We start from the raw sequence: 21,360 nt of genomic DNA, 5'->3' as shown, positions 1-21,360 counted from the left end.
ATTGTGGCAAAGGAAAGTTAACATGGCCAAAGGCGGATGGCCATAAGGAAAAGATTAGACAACTGGCAAATAACACTGGCACCCTTGGGGTGGCCACCGTAACTACCAGGGACTGGCATGAAGATACGGGAGGATACGGAGCCATTTGTGATTCCGTGATTGGGGTATGGGCTGAAACAAAGTTAGATACAGGAAAAGCTAGTATCGACCCTATTAAGATTCCCGGACCAGAACACAAGCCACACCGTCAGTACCCAATAAAGGCGGAGGCTAGGAAGGCAGTCGTGGACATAGTGAAGGGGCTAGTAGAAAGGGGTATCCTGAGGGAAACCACGAGCACTACTAATTCCCCCACATGGAAGTAGAGAAACCTGATGGGAGCTATAGGTTGACTATAGACTACACGGCCCTCAACAAGGTCACTCCTAAATTACACCCCATCGTTGCCAGCCCCTCAACAATTTTGAATGGGTTATCCCCTGAACAGAAGATATTCACCGTTTTAGACATAGCTAACGGATTCTGGGCACTCCCATTAGATCCGGAATCACAAGAGAAATTTGCATTCACAGTAGGGGATAAACAATATACGTGGACCCGATTGCCACAGGGATTCCATAATAGCCCAGCTATTTTTCACCGCGTCATGAGTGATATCCTAAAACAGATAGAAGTACCTAAAGGAAGCACTATTTTGCAGTACGTCGACGACATACTAATAGCCTCGGAAACGAAGGCAGACCATCTGGCAACCCTATATTTAGTACTAAGGGCCCTAGAGACGGCTGGCCTCAAGGTAAGCCCTAAAAAAGCACAGATAGGAAAAACTCAGGTCCTATACCTGGGACATCTAATCTCCCAAGGACTTAAAGAAATGCCACAGGACAGGAAACATGCTGTCCAGGGCATGCCAAGACCCGTAACAGTATGCGGAGTTAGGAAGGTACTGGGGCTCTTTAATTACAGTAGAAATTTTATCCCGGGGTTCGCTAAATTAGCAGAACCTATACAAAGATTAGTGAAAGGGGGTAAACCCGCGTTGGAACCGATAGATTGGGGACCGGAACAAGAGGAAGTTTATACTCAACTAAAGTCTGAGCTAGTATCAGCCCCAGGGCTAGGACTGCCAGATATGAGTAAGGACTTCCACATACATTGCAACAATGAAGAAGGGTTTTACACAGCAGTAGTTACACAGGATCATGGGGATAAAAGAAGGCCCGTCGCCTACTATTCCACAGCAGAGGGACCGGTAGTCACAGGGCTCTCCCGGTGCATAGCTGCATTGGATTGTGCGGCTTGGGCAGTAAAGGTTAGTGAGCCGATAGTAATGACAGGAAACATTATATTGAACACTAAACACACTCTGGTAGAGATGCTGAATACCGGGAAATTAAGATCCGTCTCGAACATGAGACGTGCCAAGTGGGAGGCCGTCCTCCTCCCTCCGAGTAAAGCAGTAACCATTGTTAGAGACACGGGGGAGAACCCGGCAGAAGGAATACTGGGAACTGGGGAGCGTGGGGCCGTAGATATGAACCTGGAAGAAGGTAGGATAAAAGACACCCCTTTAGCGACAGCGGAAGAGACGTTGTACGTAGATGGTTCACGCAAGTATATAGATGGGCTGCCCCGAACGGGGTGGGCGGTGGTTAATGGCGAATTAAAAACCATAGAGTCAGGACGGATTGATGGAGGCCTATCGGCCCAAGTGGCAGAGCTAGTGGCTCTCACCAGGGCACTAGAGTTGTCAGAGAATAAAATCGTGAACGTATACACAGATAGTAGGTATGCCTTTAGGGTGGTCCACGATTATATGACTGCATGGGATAGGAGGGGATTCATTACTACGGGAGGCAATCCCATAAAACACCAGCTGAGGATAGAAGCCCTCCTAGAAGCTAGCGACAAACCCCAACAGGTAGCAGTAATTAAGATTAAGGCACATCAGAGGGAACCGGACCGGACTGGCCCAGACTGGTTAAATCACCAGGGGAACCAGGCTGCGGACCAAGCAGCACAAAGGGCGCTAGAGCAAGAAAGGATCAAAGAAGTACCAATAACCGCTGTGAGCAGCTCCGAGGACGAGATAAGTATAGACGAACTCCATGAGGACACCCCCAACGTCGAAAAAGGTACGTGGGAAGAACAAGGCGCAAAGCGGGGAAGCGATAATGTCTGGCGAAAGGATAACAGGGTAATGGCCCCCAAGTGCATTCAAAATACGCTATTAGAACTCCACCATGGGCTTGTACACTCAGGGAGAGAAGCGATGATGGGAAGCCTCAGCAAAGAATGGTGGTGGAAGGGGATGGGAAGAGATATCGCGAGATACTGCCATCGATGTATCACCTGTGCGCAGTATAACCCCGGGCGACCCATAAAGGTCAAAATGGGACATCAACCAAGGCCGTGAGGGCCCTGGGAGCACATAAAAATAGACTTCACAGGTCCCCTTCCACCGTCACACGGCAAAACCTACTGCCTCGTGATCATAGACCAATTCACCCGCTGGGTAGAGGCTTTCCCCATGCGAAATTGCACCGCTTTGACGGTTACCAGAGTCTTAGCTGAAGAAATAATCCCCAGGTGGGGAATACCAATTCAAATGGACTCTGATCAAGGTACCCACTTTACCGGGAGTGTCATAAAAACGGTATGCCAATTAATGGGAATTAAACAAAAATTCCACATCCCATACCACCCTCAAAGTTCGGGCATGGTGGAACGAATGAACCGAACCCTTAAAAATGCATTGGCAAAGGCAATGCAGACGTCAGGGAAAACCTGGACTGAAGTATTGCCCATTATCCTAATGAAGCTGCGAGCCACTGAAAACCGAACGACAGGCTTGGCCCCTTATGAATTGATGACAGGAAGGGCGATGCAATTGCCAGAAGGCATCATAACAGGTGGGGCCGATGTAGGCCCTTCAAAAGATAGACTAAAACGATACGTTCTGGAACTTAGCACTCAATTAAAGGAGATGCGAAAGAATGTCCGTGATAATCAGGAGGACAAGGATCGGGCACAAGAGCTCACAATGACGGCTTATGTTCACTCAGCGGGTAGTAAAGTCATGGTGAAAACTCTGCCCAGCAAACCAGGGTTCGTCCCAAAATGGAGTGGGCCATATGAAATCATAATCAGTGGGGATACCTGTGCCTGTCTAGACATAAGGGGTAAAGGAGTATAGAAGCATTGGACACAATTGAAAGTGTATAAAGACGATTGACTGGCTACTTTCTGAATCTGTTTTACAGGTGATCTGCATACCCTTTGTCATAAAATTCCTGTAAAGACTGGACTGTAGTGATATATTAATCATGTTTAGAGTATTATGGGTAATGGCATTATTTTATATTGTCACAGGAAGCGCGGTACCCCATTTACGTAAAGAGAGAGGATTGCATGTAAATACCTTTCTGTATATGTCATATGTCTATGCGAAAAAAATGGGCCAAAGCTCCTGCTGGGTGTGCGCCCATGTGCCCACCCATACGGGGGGAGGAATCCCATTAAGGCCTATCCCCTTTAAGGTAGAGGAGATGGTAGGGTGGTTATTATACTCTAATACCACCTGAAATTAGGAGGATACTATACAAACCCAAAATAGCTTGAATCCAGGTCAGCTGGAACATGAGTGGAAACAGGCAGGGTATAACCCCACGAACTTTAAAGGATGGTTTCATCCCCAGTACAATAATCGAAGCTATCCAGAAGAGCTATTAGTCAGCACAGGGGGAAAACTAAACAATGCAGAGGGGGAAGTCTGCTTGGTAAACTATGACGAGACAGGGTTAGTGGTTGGATGGAGTAAGTGCAAGTATAATTACACTTTAACCAAAACCAGTACTAAACCACCAGGTGCCCTAGAATGGCCCTACGTGGGAACGTTTAATTTATCCGAAGTGCTAAACCGGACTAGCAATCTACCCTGGAGGGGAATACCTGGGATCATGTACCAACTTTGGAACAAATTTGAGGCCTATAATAATACCTATTTCATTTGCGGATATAAGGCATATCCATGGCTTCCATGAACCTGGACTGGGTCATGCTATATAGGATACGTAGTACCATACATCCATCATTTATCCTCCCTAACCCACCACTACGGGTACCAGTCATTATGGCAACCAGCCAAGCGTGTTAAGAGAGCTATTACGGAAACCGAAAGATTCTGGGCTATAGCATTCCCCTGGTACGGAACAGGAAAAATAGCAAGGGCATCCATAAACATGGCAGCAGTGCTCGAACAAATAGCCAACGATACGGCTGAGTCCCTGAGAGAAATGAGTGCCGAAATGGTGGCAATCCGGACCACCGCCTTACAGAATAGGATAGCCCTAGATTACCTGTTGGCGGCGTAAGGAGGCACCTGTGCCCTGATCGGGACAGACTGCTGTACATATGTCCCAGATAGCTCTGAGAATATCACGAACCTAGCAAACCATATCCAAGAAGAAAGAAAGAAGCGCCATCAACCCACAAGCACAGGGTGGCTTGATTGGTTGCTAGGGAAGACCAGGTGGGGAGCGTGGATGATGCAAGGGATAATAATAATAGTTGTAATTTGTATGTTGATGTGTTGTGTGCTGAGCCTTATAAAGTTGTGTTGCCAAACTGCTATGAAAACCGTGATGCCGATCGCCTCTATCGAGGAGGAACACACCAACCTGCTACCAAGGGACAAAGAACACCAATACGACACTGTCGAAGGAGCAACCAAACCCCCGGACATAAGCCAGTGGCTGTAAGCACTGACGAAAGGGGGACCGAGGATGGTCATCTGGGAGCAAATGAATCGTGCTCCAGGACCAAGAGGAGGGACTGTTAGAATAAAATTTTGCTGGACAAGATTTTGCTGGAAAAGACACAAACAACAAATTCGCTGACTGGGACTAATTGAATCACTGCACAATGAGACATGCCACGCTTACGCATGGCTGGAACAAAGTTCATCTCGTGTCCTGACTGGGACTAATTGAATCACTGAGGACTAACAAGGTTCACTGGTATCCTATTATCGAACTAATCACATTCCGCCGGTGACGCGGACGGAACAAGACAGAACAAAGACCTTTTGCAATCACTGAAAAGGCAGAATTGGCAACACGAGTGTGTAAACTCCTGACTGGAGGAAAATAACGATATGCGCTAATAAACGAATTGATTGGATGAATGTAAATGATCTAAAACCAACTTCTTGGAATTGTATATAAGCTCGGCACGTACTACAATCGAAGAGAAGGTGCTCTCGCAGACCGCGTGGTTGCAGACGCTTCTCCCAGAGCTCTGTCATTTAATAAAGTTGTCTCTCTTACTCAAAGTCTAGTTTCCGAGGAATCATTTTTCCTACAACACCCCCGTAGCCCTGCAAGTTTATTTCCTTCAAGTGCCTAGCCAGTCACCCCTTGAAAACATTGAGTGTGTCCGCTTCCACCTCTTCCATTGGCAGCGAGTTCCTGATCATCCCCACTTGCTGCGTAAAAAGTTTTTCCTCACATCCCGCCTGTATCTCTTGCCCAAAACCTTAAATCTGGCTCCCCTAATCCTTATACCATGAACTAGTGGGAACAGCCTATCCCCGTCTAGCCTATCCAAACCCATGATAATCTTGTACAGCTTATCAAATCACCGCTCAACTTCCTTTGCTCTAGTGAAGCACCAGATGAGGCAAAGGATGAAATGGATCTGTGGACCAGGACAGCTCTGAGATAGAGTGAGTTGGTGCTGCTGAAGAGAGAGGTCGAGAGTGTTCATGTGGCAATGCATGGCGTTGAGCGTGGATCTCAGGATGCGGCGAGAGCAGTGGTTCAACATTGTGTTCAACAGTTTCAGACTATAACCTCCGCCTGTATTTTTTCAGGCAGCAGGTGTTGATGATTCTGCCATCTCCATTTGTAATGTTTAAACACTCCTGCCTTCCACACTATCAAAGATCGTCCCTTTTATTCTTTCCTCCCCTCCGCCTTCTTCTGCCTCTGCACCTGCTTAAAATCTGTTACATCTCTAACTTTTTCCAGTTCTGATGAAGGGCCACAGACCTGAAACGTTAACTCCGTTTCTCTCTCCACGGATGCTGAGTATTTCCAGCATTTTCTGTTGTTATTGAATACACTGTGTTTGAAACAAAGCTGATTTATTCAGTATTTATACAGAATATTAATATCCAGCCCAGGTATATGGGTTACTAAGATTAGCAGAAACACACTCTAACTGCTAGAATGAACATGGTTCAGTGCTCAATGCAATCCCAGCAAATCCTGTTCTAATCACGAATGCGGCGTCTCAATGGTGGTGTTTTCACCCAGCATTCCCCGCGGGGGAGAATGTGCCGCACCCAGACTACAGCAGCCCAGTGCGCAGGCGCGGAGCCGCTTGGGTTTCGAGCATGCGCGGTGCATGTCATCGCGGAAGACGGTGGATACGGAAAGCGGTAGGTGTGGAATAGGTCCTGATAAATTACTGAGAAGCAGCTGGACGGAGCAGAGCAATGGACCGGCAAGTGGGCGGGGAGGCTTCATAATTAACTACAGTAGGCCGTAAGCCCCAAATAATAAGTTGAAGTTCCCGCGTTTGCAGTTTCGGGGCTTCTACCGGTCACAGGCCCAGGATAACGGCCGCCATCGTGATTCAGTGAGTAGCAAAGCGCATGCGCAGACATTTTGGTCAGGAACAAAGAGTGGGCGGGGCTTCAGTGTCTGTTCCTAACCGGGTCCTGGTGCCCGGGAGAGTTAAGCATTGACTCAGATACTTGATTCAGACTCTCTACACTTCGGATTTCTCACCAGCTCTCCTGAAGGCGCTGGTAAAAGCAGAGCATACGGTTAACATCCCACGCAATTGTAATAAAAGAGCCCCAGAGCTGGGCCCCCTTGTACAGTCCCAGGGTTAGAATCCCCATGTACAGTCCAAGGGTCGGAACCCTCAGTAACACCGAGTGCGGTTCTCGGGCCCCGAGTCAGAGCCGCCGGGGCAACTCTGAGTAGGAATGGCGATATATGTCCAAGTCAGGCTAGTGTGTGACTTGGAGGGGAGCTGGGAGGTGATGGTGTTCCCATGCACCTGCTGCCCTTGTCCTTCTCGGTGGTGGAAGACGCATGTTTGGGAGGTGCTGTCAAAGTTCTAGTCGAGTTGCAGATGTATAACCTCGCTCTCCTTCACCTCTCCCCCTCCCACCTCGCTCACTCCTCCCATAGAGGCCACTGATGGGTGAGACTAGAACTAGGGGGCATAATCTAAGAATAAGGGGCTGCCCTTTCAAAACTGAGATGAGAAACTTCTTCACTCAGAGGGTAGTAAACCTATGGAATTTGCTACCCCAGAGAGCTGCAGAAGCTGCAACATTAAATAAATTTAAAATGGAGATAGACAGTTTCCTAGCAGATAAGGGAATTAGGGGTTACGGGGAGAGGGCAGGGAAGTGGACGTGAGTCTAGATTTGGATCAGCCATGATCCTATTGAATGGCGGAGCAGGCCCGAGGGGCCGTATGGCCTACTCCTGCTCCTACTTCTTATGTTAGGCCAGAGACTTGTGTAGGCCCAGACCGGGTGCTGGGTTCCCTTCCTTGAAGGACATTAGTGAACCAGTTGGGTTTTACGACAATCCAGCAGCTTTCATGGTCACTTTTTTCTGATGCCGGCCCCACAAGTTCCCAGATTCATTGAGCTCAATTTCATAACCTGCCTTTGTGTTTTTATGGGTTCTCTCTCACCCTCCCTTTTTCCTGTTTTAAAATTAATTTTACAGGGTGTTAGAAGGGGAGGATTTGCAGACGGGAAACTCAAACCAAACATCACTTCAAGATCTGACAGAGTCACTCGATTCATCAGGACCTTTGAATATGGAAGCAGAAAGCACCATTCAGAGCGGAGAGAAACCGTACACGTGTTCTGTGTGTGGACGAGGCTTCAGCCGATCAGCTGGCCTGTCGAGACACAAGCGCAGTCACACCGGGAAGAGGCCGCTCACCTGCTCTGTGTGTGGGAAGGGATTCACATGCTCATCCAGCTTGCTGACACACCAGCGAGTTCACACCGGGGAGAGGCCATTCACCTGCTCTGAGTGTGGGAAGGGATTCACTCAGTCATCCAACCTGCTGATACACCAGCGAGTTCACACCGGGGAGAGACCGTTCACCTGCTCCATGTGTGGGAAGGGATTCACGTGTTCATCTGATCTTCTGAAACACCAGCGAGTTCACACCGGGGAGAGGCCATTCACCTGCTCTGAGTGTGGGAAGGGATTCACTCAGTCATCCACCCTGCTGATGCACCAGCGAGTTCACACTGGGGAGAGGAAGTTCACCTGCTCTGAGTGTGGGAAGGGATTCACTCAGCCATCCCACCTGCTGATACACCAGCGAGTTCACACTGGGGAGATACCGTTCACCTGCTCTGACTGTGGGAAGGGATTCAGGTGTTCATCCCACCTGCTGAAACACCAGCGAGTTCACACTGGGGAAAGACCGTTCACCTGCTCTGAGTGTGGGAAGGGATTCACTCAGTCATCCCACCTGCTGACACACCGGCGAGTTCACACTAGGGAGAGACCGTTCACCTGCTCCGAGTGTGGGAAGGGATTCACTCAGTCATCCACCCTGCTGATACACCAGCGAGTTCACACTGGGGAGAGACCGTTCACCTGCTCTGAGTGTGGGAAGGGATTCACGTGTTCATCCCACCTGCTGAAACACCAGCGAGTTCACACTGGGGAAAGACCGTTCATCTGCTCCGTGTGTGGGAAGGGATTCACTCAGTCATCCACCCTGCTGAGACACCAGGTGTCAAACTGTGATCTGTTCCTGACTGAAAGTGAAACGGCAGGGTTAAGTTTCCAGTCTAAAAATGACTGTTAATTATTCTATGAAGGTTTAACGTGTTCGTAGAATCATAGAATGGTTACAGCACGGAATGTGGCCATTCGGCCCATTGAGCCCGTGCCGGCTCTCTGCAAGAGCACTTCAGCTAGTCCCACTCCCCCACCCTTCCCTCGTAACCCTGCAAATTTTTGTCCTCAGGTACACATCCAATTCCCTTTTGAAAGCCACGATTGAATCTGCCTCCACCACCCTTTCAGGCAGTGCATTCCCGATCCTAACCACTCACTGCGTAAAAAGTTTTTCCCCATGTCACTTTTGGTTCTTCTGCCAAGCACCTTAAATCTGTGTCCTCTGGTTCTCGACCCTTCCGCCAATGGGAACAGTGTCTATCTACTCTGTCTAGACCCCTCATGATTTTGAACACCTCTATCAAATCTACTCTCAACCTTCTCTGCTCCAAGGAGAACTACCCCAGCTTCTGCAGTCTATCCATGTAACGGAAGTCCCTCATCCCTGGAACCATTCTTGTAAATTTTTTCCGCACCCTCTCTAAACCTTCACATCCTTCCTAAAGTGCGGTGCCCAGAATGGGACACAATATTGCAGTTGTGGCTGAACCAGTGTTTTATAAAGGTTCATCATAACTTCCTTGTGTTTGTACTCTCTGCCTCTACTTATAAAGCCCAGGTTCCCGTAAGCTTTTTTAACCACTTTCTCAACCTGCCCTGCCACCATCAACGATTTGTGCACATAAACCCCCAGATCTCTCTGTTCATGCACCCCTTTAGGATTCTACCCTTTAGTTTATTTTGCCTCTCCTCGTTCTTCCTACCAAAATGTATCACTTCGCATTTTTCTGTGTTAAATTTTATCTGCCACATGTCCGCCCATTCCACCAGCCTGTCTCTGTCCTCCTGAAGTCTGTCATTATCCTCCTCACTGTTCACTATACTTCCAAGTTTTGTGTCATCTGCAAATTTTGAAATTATGCCCTGTACACCCATGTCCAAGTCATTAATATATATCAAGAAAAGCAGTGGTCCTAGAACCGACCCCTGCAGAACACCACTTTATACCTTCCTCCAGTCCGAAAAACAACCGTTCACCACTACTCTCTGTTTCCTGTCACTTAGCCAATTTCGTATCCACGCTGCCACTGTTCCTTTTATTCCATGGGCTTCAACTTTAATGGCAAGCCTATTATGTGGCACTTTATCAAACGCCTTTTGGAAGTCCATGTACACTACGTCAACCACATTGCCCTTCTCAACTGTTTCTGTTACCTCACCAAACAACTCAATCAAGTTAGTTAAACATGATTTGCCTTTGACAAATCCGTGCTGGCTTTCCTTAACTAATCCACACTTGTCCAAGTGACTGTTAATTTTGTCCTGGATTATCATTTCTAAAAGATTCCCCACCATCGAGGTTAAACTGACTGGCCTGTAGTTGCTGGGTTTATCCTTACACCCTTTTTTGAACAAGGGTGTAACATTTGCAGTTCTCCAGTCTTCTGGCACCACCCCCGTATCCAAGGAGGATTGGAAGATTATGCCCAGTACCTCTGCAATTTTCACCCTTCCCTTCTTCAGCATCCTGGGATGCATCCCATCTGGTCCTGGTGACTTATCTACTTTAAGTACAGCCAGCCTTTCTAGTACCTCCTCTTTATCAATTTTTCTCCCATCCAGTATCTCAACTACCTCTTCTTTTACTGTGACTTTGGCAGCATCTTCTTCCTTGGTAAGGACAGATGCAAAGTACTCATTTAGTACCTCAGCCATGCCCTCTGCCTCCATGCATAGGCCTCCTTTTGGTCCCTAATCGGACCCACCCCTCCTCTTACTACCCGTTTATTATTTATACACTATAGAAGACTTTTGGATTCCCTTTATGTTAGCTGCCAGTCCATTCTCATACTCTCTCTGTCCCTCTTATTTCCTTTTTCACTTCCCCTCTGAACGTTCTATATTCAGCCTGATTCTCACTTGTATTCTCAACCTGACATCTGTCATACTCTCCCTTTTTCTGCTTCATCTTACTCCCTATCTCCTTCATTATCTGGCTTTGGTTGCCCTACCTTTCCCCCTAGTGGGAATGTACCTCGACTGTACCCGAACCATCTCTTTAAAGGCAGCCCATTGTTCCAGTAGTTTTGCCTGCCAATCTTTGATTCCAATTTACCCGGGCCAGATCCGTTCTCATCCCACTGAAATTGGCCTTCCCCCAGTTAAACATTTTTACTCTAGATTGCTCCTGGTGCTTTTCCATAGCTAATCTAAACCTTATGATACTATGATCACTATTCCCTAAATGTTCCCCTCCTGACACTTGCTTCATTTGACCCACCTCATTCTCCAGAACCAGATCCAGCAATGCCTTGTTCCTCATTGGGCCGGAAACGTACTGATCAAGAAAGTTCTCCTGAACACACTCCAGAAATTCTTCCCCTTCTCTGCCCTTAACACTATTACGATCCCAGTCTATATTAGGATAGTTGAAGTCCCCCATTATCACTACTCTATAGTTCTTGCACCTATCTGTAATTTCTCTGCAAGTTTGCTGCTCTATATCTTCCCCACTAGTTGGTGGTCTATAGAATACACCCAGTAGTGTAATGGTACCTCTATTGTTTCTTAACTCTAACCAGATAGATTCTGTCCTTGACCCCTCCAGGACATCCTCTCTCTTATAGCTTATTGAATCATAGTCATAACGGCAAAGAATGAGGTAATTCGACCCATTGAGTCCGTGCCGGCTCTCTGTAGAGCAATCCAGTCAGTCCCATTCCCCTGTTCTATCCCCGCAGCTCTGCAAGTTTATTTCCCTCAAGTGCCTATCCAGTCTCCCCTTGAAAACATTAAGTGTCTCCGCCTCTACCACTTCTGTCGGCAGCGAGTTCCAGGTCCTCACCACTCGCTGCGTAAAAATGTTTTCCTCACATCCCCCGTATCTCTTGCCCAAAACCTTAAATTTGTGTCCCCCAGTCCTTGTACCATCAATTAGTGGGAACATCCTTTCCCCGTCTAGCCTCTCCAAACCCATCACAACCTTGTACACCTCTATCCAATCACCCCTCAACCTCCTTTGCTCTAATGAAAACAAATCCAGCTTCTCCTACCTGTCCTTGTAGCTGAGATCCTCCATCCCCAGAAACATTCTGGTAAATTTCCTCTGCAGCCTCTCAAGGGCCTTCACATCCTTTCTAAAGTGTGGTGACCAGAACTGGATGCAATACTCTAGTTGTGGACTAACCAGCGCTTTATAAAGGTTCAGCATAACTTCTCTACTTTTATACTCAATACCTCTATTTATTAAGCCCAAGATCCCATATGCTTTGCTAACCACTCTCTCAATATGTCCTGCCACCTTCAGGGACCTATGCACATTATCTCCCAGGTCCCTCTGTCCCTGCACATTCTTTAAAACTGCCAGTAAGTGTATATTGCCTCTCCCTGTTCCTTCTGCCAAAATGCATCACCTCACACTTCTCTGTATTAAATTCCATCTGCCACTTGTCTGCCCATTCTACTAGCCTTTTTATGTCCTGTTGCAGTCGATTGATATCATCATCGCTGTTTGCCACACCCCCAATTTTGGTGTCATCGGCAAATTTAGAAATTCTACTCTGCATTCCAATATCCAGGTCATTTATATATATCAAAAAAAGCAGTGGCCCCAGCACTGACCCTTGGGGAACAACACTGTCCACCATCCTCCAGTCTGAAAAACAGCCATTTGCCACATAGAAACATAGCAGATAGGAGCAGGAGTAGGCCATTCGGCCCCTCGAGCCTGCTCCACCATTCAATGAGATCATGGCTGATCATCCAAATTCAGTACCCTGTCCCTGCCTTCTCCCCATATCCCTTGATCCCTTTAGCCTTAAGAAATATATCCAACTCCTGAATATATTTAATGAACTGGCCTCCACCGCCCCCTGTGGCAGAGAATTCCACAGGTTCACCACTCTCTGGGTGAAGAAATTCCTCCTCATTTCAGTCCTAAATGTCCTACCCCTTATCCTTAGACTATGACCCCTGGTTCTGGACTCCCCGACCATCGGGAACATCCTTCCCGCATCTAGTCTGTCCAGGCCTGACAGAATTTTATAGGTTTCGATGAGATCCCCTCTCAATCTTCTAAACTCCAGTGAGTATAAGCCCAATCGACACAATCTCTCCTCCTATGTCATTCCTGCCATCCCAGGTATCAGCCTGGTGAATCTTCGCTGCACTCCTTCCATGGCAAGAACATCCTTCCTCAGATAAGGCGACCAAAACTGCACACAATATTCAAGGTGCGGTCTCACCAAGGCCCTGTACAACTGTAGCAAGACATCCTTGTTCCTGTACTCGAACCCTCTTGTTACGAAGGCCAACATACCATTTGCCTTCTTAGCCGCCTGCTGCACCTGCATACTTACCTTCAGCGACTGGTGCACAATAACACCGAGGTCTCTATGCACTTCCCCTTCTCCCAATCTATTGCCATTCAAATAATAATCTGCCTTCCTGTTTTTGTCACCAAAGTGGATAACCTCACATTTATCCACATTATACTGCATTTGCCATGTTTCTGCCCAATCACCCAACCTGTCCAAATCATACTGGAGTTTCTCTGCATCCTCTTCGCAGCATACCCTCCCACCCAGCTTTGTGTCGTCTGCAAATTTGGAGATATTACATCCAATTCCCTCGTCCAGATCATTAATATATATTGTGAACAGCTGAGGTCCTAGGACCGATCCTTGCGGTACCCCACTAGTCACTGCCTGCCACTCGGAAAACGACCCATTTATTCCAACTCTTTGCTTTCTGTCCGCCAACTAGTTCTCTATCCAAGTCAATACCTTGCCCCCAATCCCATGTGCCTTAATTTTGCACGCTAATCTCTTATGCAGGACCTTATCGAAAGCCTTCTGAAAGTCCAAATACACCACATCCACTGGTTCTCCCTTATCTATTTTACCAGTTACATCCTCAAAAAATTCCAGTAGATTAGTCAAGTATGATTTACCTTTTGTAAATCCATGTTGACTTTGTCCGATCCTGTCACTGCTTTCCAATTGCTCTGCTATTACATCTTTTATAATGGACTCTAGCATTTTCCCCACTACCGATGTCAGGCTTACCGGTCTATAATTCCCCGTTTTTTTTCTCTGCCACCTTTTTTGAATAGTGGGGTAACATTAGCTACCCTCCAATCCATGGGTACTGTTCCAGAGTCTATTGAGTTCTGGAAGATGACCAGCAATGCATGTACTATTTCTAGGGCCACTTCCTTAAGTGCCCTAGGATGTAGATTATCAGGCCCTGGGGATTTATCGGCCTTCAGTCCCATCAATTTTCCTAACACCATTTCCCTACAAATACTGATTTCTTTCAGTTCCACCCTTTCATCAGACCCTATGTTCCGCGGTATTTCTGGGAGGTTATTTGTGTCCTCCTTTGTGAAGACAGAACCAAAATATGTATTTAGTTGGTCTGCCATTTCTTTGTTCCCCATTATAAATTCCCCCGATTCTGACTGCAAGGGACCTATGCTTGACTTCACCAATCTTTTTCTCTTCACATATCTTTTTCTCTCCACAACTCGCTGTTTTCTGTCCTTAAGCTAATTCCTTATCCAAGCTGCCACTGACCCACCTATTCCATGAGCCTCAATTTTGTCAACCAGCCTTCTATGTGGTACTTTGTCAAACGCCTTCCTTAAATCCATGTAGACAAAATACATTGCATTCCCTTCATCAATCCTCCCTGTAACTTCATCTAAAAATTCAATTAGATTAGTCAAACACGATCTGCCTTTTACAAATCCGTGTTGGCTCTCCTGAATTAGCTTAAACCTCTCCAAGTGCCCGTTATATCCAGGAATATTTAGGATCCAATCCTGCCCTTTTTTGAGCCAGGCCTCCGTTATTGCCATGACATCATATTTCCATGTGGCTATCTGCGCCTGCAGCTCACCAACCTTATTTACCATGCTTTGTGCGTTTACACACATGCACTGTAAACCTATCTTAGACCTTCTTGTATTCTCTCTTAGTCTGATCCCATCTATTACCTTACTCTGTCTTACTATAATGCTATCTGTCTCTCCCAATCCTTTGTTTCTCCTTTCTAATGCTACATCCTGGTGCCCATCCCCCTGCCAAATTAATTTAAACCCTCCCCAACAGCACTAACTTCTGGACTCTCCAGCCAGGGGGAAAAAACCTCTCAATCCCCCCTCAGAATCTTATGTTTCAATGAGATCACCTCTCATTCTTCTAAATTCCAGAGAGTATAGGCCCGATCTACTCAATCTCTCCTCATAGGACAAGCCTCTCATCCCAGGGATCAATCTAGTGAACCTTCGTTGCACCGCCTCTAAGGCATGTATGAATAAAAAATACCCTGTTTTTCTATAGTTCCTACCAAAGTGAATAACCTCACATTTCCCCACATTATACTGCATCTGCCACCTTATTGCCCACTCACTTAACCTGTCTATATCCTTTTGCAGGCTCTTTGTGTTCTCCTCACAGCTTACTGTCCCACCTAGCTTTGTATCGTCAGCAAACTTGGATACATTGCACTCGATCCCTTCATCAAAGTCATTGATATAGATTGTAAATAGCTGAGGCCCAAGCACTGATCCTTGCAGCACCTCACTAGTTAAAGCCTGCCAAACGGAAAATGACCCATTTATCCCCACTCCCTGATTTCTGCCCGTTAACCAATCCTCTATCCATGCTAATATATCACCCCCAACCCCATGAGCCCATATCTTGCGTAGCAACCTTTTATGTGGTACCTTATCGAATGCCTTTTGGAAATCCAAATATACTACATCCACTGGTTCCCCTTTATCTACCCTGCTAGTTACATCCTCAAAAAACTCTAATAAATTTGTTAAACACGATTTACCTTATAAAGCCATGTTGACTCTGCCTAATCATGTTATTATTTTCTCAGTGCCCTGTTACCACTTCCTTAACAGTGGATTCCAGCATTTTCCCGACGACTGATGTCAGGCTAACTGGCCTGTAGTTCCCTGTTTTCACTCTTCCCTCCTTTCTTGAATAGCGGTGTTACATTTGCTACCTTCCAATCCATTGGGACTGTTCTAGAGTCTGGGGAATTTTGGAAGATCACAACCAATGCATCCACTATCTCTGCAGCCACCTCTTTTAGAACCCTCGGATGTAGGCCGTGTGGTCATTGGGATTTGTCGGATTTTAGTCCCATTATTTTATCAAGTACTTTTTCTCTACTGATATTAATTACTTTTAGTTCCTCACTCTCATTAGCCCCTTGGTTCCCCACTATTTTGGGTCTGCTTTTTGTGTCTTCTACTATGAAGACGGATATACAATATTTGTTTAAAATCCCTGCCATTTTCTTGTTCCCCAATATAATTTCTCTTGTCTCAGCCTCTAAGGAACCAACACTTACTTTTGCTTCTCTCTTCCTTTTTACTCACTTGTAGAAGCACTAACAGTCTGTTTTCATATTTTTTGCTAGTTTACTCTCATTCTATTTTCACACACTTGAAGAGGACTAATTTGTAATAATATGGGAAAAAGCTGGAGTGTGGGACTACACGGGATAGGAGCAGGAGTAGGCCATACGGCCCCTTGATCCTGCTCCACCATTCAATAAGATCATGGCTGATCTTTGAACTCAACTCCACTTTCCCACCCGCTCCGCATATCCCTTGATTCCCTTAATATCCAACAATCTATTGATCTCAGCCATGAATATACTCAACGACTGAGCATCCACGGCCTTCTGGGGTAGAGAATTTTAAAGATTCACAACCCTCTCCTCTCAGTCCTAAATGACCTACCCTTATCCTGAGACTATGCTCCCTAGTTCTAGACTCTCCAGCCCGGGGAAGCAGCCTCTCAGCATCTACCCTGTCAAGCCCTCTCAGAATCTTGTATTTTTCAATGAGATCACCTCTCATTCTTCTAAACTCCAGAGAGTATAGGCCCAATCTACTCAATTTCTCATCATAGAACAAGCCTCTCATCCCAGGAATCAATCTAGTCAACCTTCGTTGCACCCTCTCTAAGGCCTGTATATCCTTCCTTAGGTACAGAGACCAAAAACCTGTACACAGAACTCCAGGTGTGGTCTCACCAAAGCCCCGTACAATTGTAGTAAGGCTTCCTTACTCTTGTATTCCAACACCCTTGCAATAAAGGCCAACATGTCATTTGCCTTCCTAATTGCTTGCTGTACCTGCATGCAATTAGTGTTTGTGTTCGAGGAAACCCAAATCCCTCTGAACAACAACATTTGATAATTTCTCACCAATTAAAAAACATTCTGTTTTTCTATTCTTCCTGCCAAAGTGAATAACCTCACATTTCTCCACATTATATTCCATCTGCCACCTTCTTGCCCACTCACTTAACCTGTCAATATCCCTTTGCAGCCTCTTTGTGTCCTGCTGGTGGGTGGCTGCTCATTATCCTCGGTGTGATTTAATCCCCTTTCCAACTGAATACTGCAAACAAACAGGCTCACCTTGGTAACGGAATGGTCATTGTGACATCACTTTCTAAACAACAGCCCACAAGACAATGGGTTATCAATAAATGTTAAAGGGATTCAGTGCTCGGAAGTTACACTGTGACTAAAGGAAATAAAATGCTGATCAATAATGTCTGAAGATAATGATTTCTCTGTGTGGAATGTGCTTGCACACATTAAGAATGACGAGCTTTGTACACACACAGCAAACACTTTGTGGGGCTCTTTTCAGTTGTTGCTCCGAACCCGCTGAGAGCTGGTGCACTCGGTGGGCATTAGGACCCTGCGGCCGCCCATCCGGTGGTGCTGTGAGGTCACGGTTCCAGGCTCTGTCTCACCCAATCAGTGGGTCCCGCCAAAGCTCAATAGAAAATACTGCAGCAAAAACAATCCTGACCATTAACAAACTGGGAGCAATCGGCACAGCACAACACAAGTGTGAATGAGTAAACTTTAACACACAGAGTTTGTCACTAATTAGTGCAAAGTGCAGGGCACTATTGCTCACCTTCAGTCCTGTCCCTCAATCCCAGCTCATCTCTGGGGGGATTGTTACAAGGTTCACCCCGTCCTTTCAACACAGATATTACCCACATAATCCCACATCAATTAGACATTGCACACAGCTTCTGACAGTTATTAACAAGACTGGACCGATGCTTCAAACCATTAAATAAATAAATAAATCATCCCATCCCATCTCATCCCAGTGGATAAAACCTCAGACGGTTCCTTAGTAAGAATTCCTCTGGTTCCTCACCATATATGTGTCAGGATACTGAAACCCAGCTTTCTCACAGTCCACTCCTGGAGGCCCCACTCCCTGAGCCTACAACCGTCAGCAGGGTCAGTGCTGGAATTCCACAGCGGGAGTAATCCCAGAGTAGCTGTCGGGATCGCACCCCGTGGATGTTCCGGGTCGTGTATTTTTAGTTATCCTGGTTTCTAACACACACACATCAACAAAACGGGGAATTCCTGGAAACACGCTGCAGGTCCTTCTTTATCTGGAGATCAAATGTCTGTTGTATAATTGTACCAGCAGTTAACAGGCTCCTGTGAACTCCTCCCTCTGCTATTTTAATGCAGACTTTAACCAATTTATTTGAAATGGGTTTATTTTAAATGAGCTAACACCTGCCTTCAAATGGTAGACTCAGGACTGTCACACACACATATTAAATCTTCGTGTAATAATTACCAGTCATTTTTCGACTGGAAACTTAACCCTGCCGTTTCACTTTCAGTCAGCAACAGATCGCAGTTTGACACCAATCTCTGATTTGACAGCACGTTTCCAGCATTCACCGTTGTTCTTCCTGACTCTAAACACAGTTGTAAAGGAGCCTTCTGTTCCGTGCCTAGGAGCTCTGACCCATGGAAGAGAGCGGCTGGGACACATTCCTTATCGGCCTCAAGATTAAAGGGATATAGGTCTGCAAAGGATATAGATAGACTAAGTGAGTGGGCAGTAAGGTGGCAGATGGAGTATAATGTAGAGAAATGTGAGGTTATTCACTTTGGTAGGAAGAATAGAAAAACAATATATTTTAAATGGTGAGAAACTTTCAAATGTTGGTGTTCAGAGAGATTTGGGTGTCCTCGTGCAAGAAACACAGAAAGCATGCAGGTACAGCAAGCAATAAGGAAGGCAAATGGCATGTTGGCCTTTATTGCAAGGGGGTTGGAGTACAAGAGTAAGGAAGTCTTGCTACAATTGTACAGAGCCTTGGTGAGACCACACCTGGAGTACTGTGCACAGCTTTGGTCTCCTGATCTAAGGAAGGATATACATGCTTTGGAAGCGGTACAACGAAGGTTCACTAGATTCATTCCTGGGAAGAGAGGGCTGTCCTATGATGAGAGATTGTGTAGAATGGGCCTATACTCTGGAGTTTAGAAGAATGAGAGGTGATCTCATTGAAAAATACAAGATTCTGAAGAGGATTGACAGGGTAGATGCTGAGAGGTTGTTTCACCTGGCTGGAGTGTCCAGAAACAAAGAAACATAGAAGATAGGAGCAGGAGTAGGCCATTCGGCCCCTTGAGCCTGTTCCACCATTTAATGAGATCATGGCTGATCATCGAAATTCAGTAACCTGTCCCTGCTTTATCCCCATATCCCTTGATCCCTTTAGCCTGAAGAAATATCTAACTCCTTCTTGAATATATTTAATGAATTGGCCTAAACTGCCTTCTGTGATAAAGAATTCCACAGGTTCACCACTCTCTGGGTGAATAAATTCCTCCTCATCTCAATCCTAAATGGCTTACCCCTTATCCTTAGCCTGTGACCCCTGGTTCTGGACTCCCCCGTCATCGGGAACATCCTTTCTGCATCTAGTCTGTCTACTCCTGTTAGAATTTTATAAGTTTCAATGAGATCCCCTCTCATTCTTCTAAACTCTAGTGAATACAAGCACAATCGACCCAATCTCTGTTGATACTTCATTCCTGCCATCCCAGGTATCAGCCTGGTGAATCTTCGCTGCACTCCCTCCATGGCAAGAACATCCTTCCTCAGATAAGGCGACCAAAACTGCACACAATACTCAAGGTGTGGTCTCACCAAGGCCCTGTACAACTGCAGCAAGACATACTTGCTCCTGTACTCGAATCCTCTCTCTATGAAGGCCAACATACCATTTGCCTTCTTAACCGCCTGCTGCACCTGCATGCTTACCTTCAGCGACTGGTACACAAGGACACCCAAGTCTCGTTGCTCTTCCCGATTTCCCAATCTATTGCCATTCAGATAATAATCTGCCTTCCTGTTTTTGCCACCAAAGTGGATAACCACACATTTATCCACATTATACTGCATCAGCCATGCATCTGCCCAATCACCCAAACTGTCCAAATCATACTGGAATTTCTCGGCATCCTCCTCACAGCACACAAGCCCACCCAGCTTTGTGTTGTCTGCAAACTTGGAGATATTACATATAGTTCCCTCGTCTAGATCATGAATATATATTGTGAATAGCTGGGGTCCTAGCACCGATCCCTGCGGTACCCCACTAGTCACTGCCTGCCACTCAGAAAAAGACCTGTTAATTCCACCTCTTTGCTTCCTGTCAGCCAACCAGTTCTCTATCCAAGTCAGTACCTTACCCCCAATCCCATGTGCTTTAACTTTACACGCTAATCTCTTGTGCGGGACCTTACCGAAAGCCTTCTGAAAGTCCAAATACACCACATCCACTGGTTCTCCCTTATCTATTCTATTAGTTACATCCTCAAAAAATTCCAGTAGATTAGTCAAGCATGATTTACCTTTTGTAAATCCATGTTGACTTTGTTTGATCTTGTCACTGTTATCCAAGTGCTCTGCTATTACATCTTTTATAATGGACTCTAGCATTTTCCCCACTACCGATGTCAGGCTTACTGGTCTATAATTCCCTGTTTTCTCTCTACCACCTTTTTTAAATAGTGGGGTTACATTAGCTACCTTCCAATCCATAGGAACTGTTCCAGAGTCTATAGAATTTTGGAAGATGACCAGCAATACATCTACTATTTCTAGGGCCACTTCCTTAAGTACCCTAGGATGTAGATTATCAGGCCCTGGGGATTTAACGACCTTCATTCCCATCAATTTCCCTAACACCATTTCCCTACAAATACTGATTTCATTCAGTTCCTCCCTCTCATTAGATCCTATGTTCCCCGACATTTCTTGGAGGTTATTTGTGTCCTCCTTTGTGAAGACAGAACCAAAGTATGTATTTAATTGGTCTGCCGTTTCTTTGTTCCCCATTATAAATTCCCCTGATTCTGACTGCAAGGGACCTATGCTTGACTTCACCAATCTTTTTCTCTTCCCATATCTATAGAAGCTTTTACAGTCAGTTTTTATGTTCCCTGAAAGCTTACTCTCATACTCTATTTTCCCCCTCTTAATTAATCCCTTTGTCCTCCTTTGCTGAATCCTAAACTGCTCCCATTCCTCAGGTTTGCTGCTTTTTCTGGCCAATTTATATGTCCTCTCCTTGGATCTTAT

General features: G+C 46.0%; 1 pseudogene across 1 annotated transcript in view; it reads left to right on the top strand.

The window, feature by feature from the left end:
• Positions 1 to 6,401: 6,401 nt before the first annotated feature.
• Positions 6,402 to 21,360, top strand: part of LOC147119845 (uncharacterized) — a 187,920-nt pseudogene continuing 172,961 nt past the window's right edge. Inside the window, exons 1-2 of the transcript XR_015078090.1 lie at positions 6,402 to 6,642; positions 7,758 to 8,790. The product of XR_015078090.1 is annotated as an uncharacterized LOC147119845 (transcript). The remainder of the gene's footprint in view (positions 6,643 to 7,757; positions 8,791 to 21,360) is intronic.

This window comes from Somniosus microcephalus, chromosome 4 (genome assembly GCF_052327205.1).
Source record: "Somniosus microcephalus isolate GS21.2 chromosome 4, FLI_Smic_1.0, whole genome shotgun sequence".
In the NCBI taxonomy this organism is placed as follows: Eukaryota; Metazoa; Chordata; class Chondrichthyes; order Squaliformes; family Somniosidae; genus Somniosus; species Somniosus microcephalus.
Note: the sequence above shows the minus strand (reverse complement) of the source record. Positions and strands in the feature narration are given on the sequence as shown.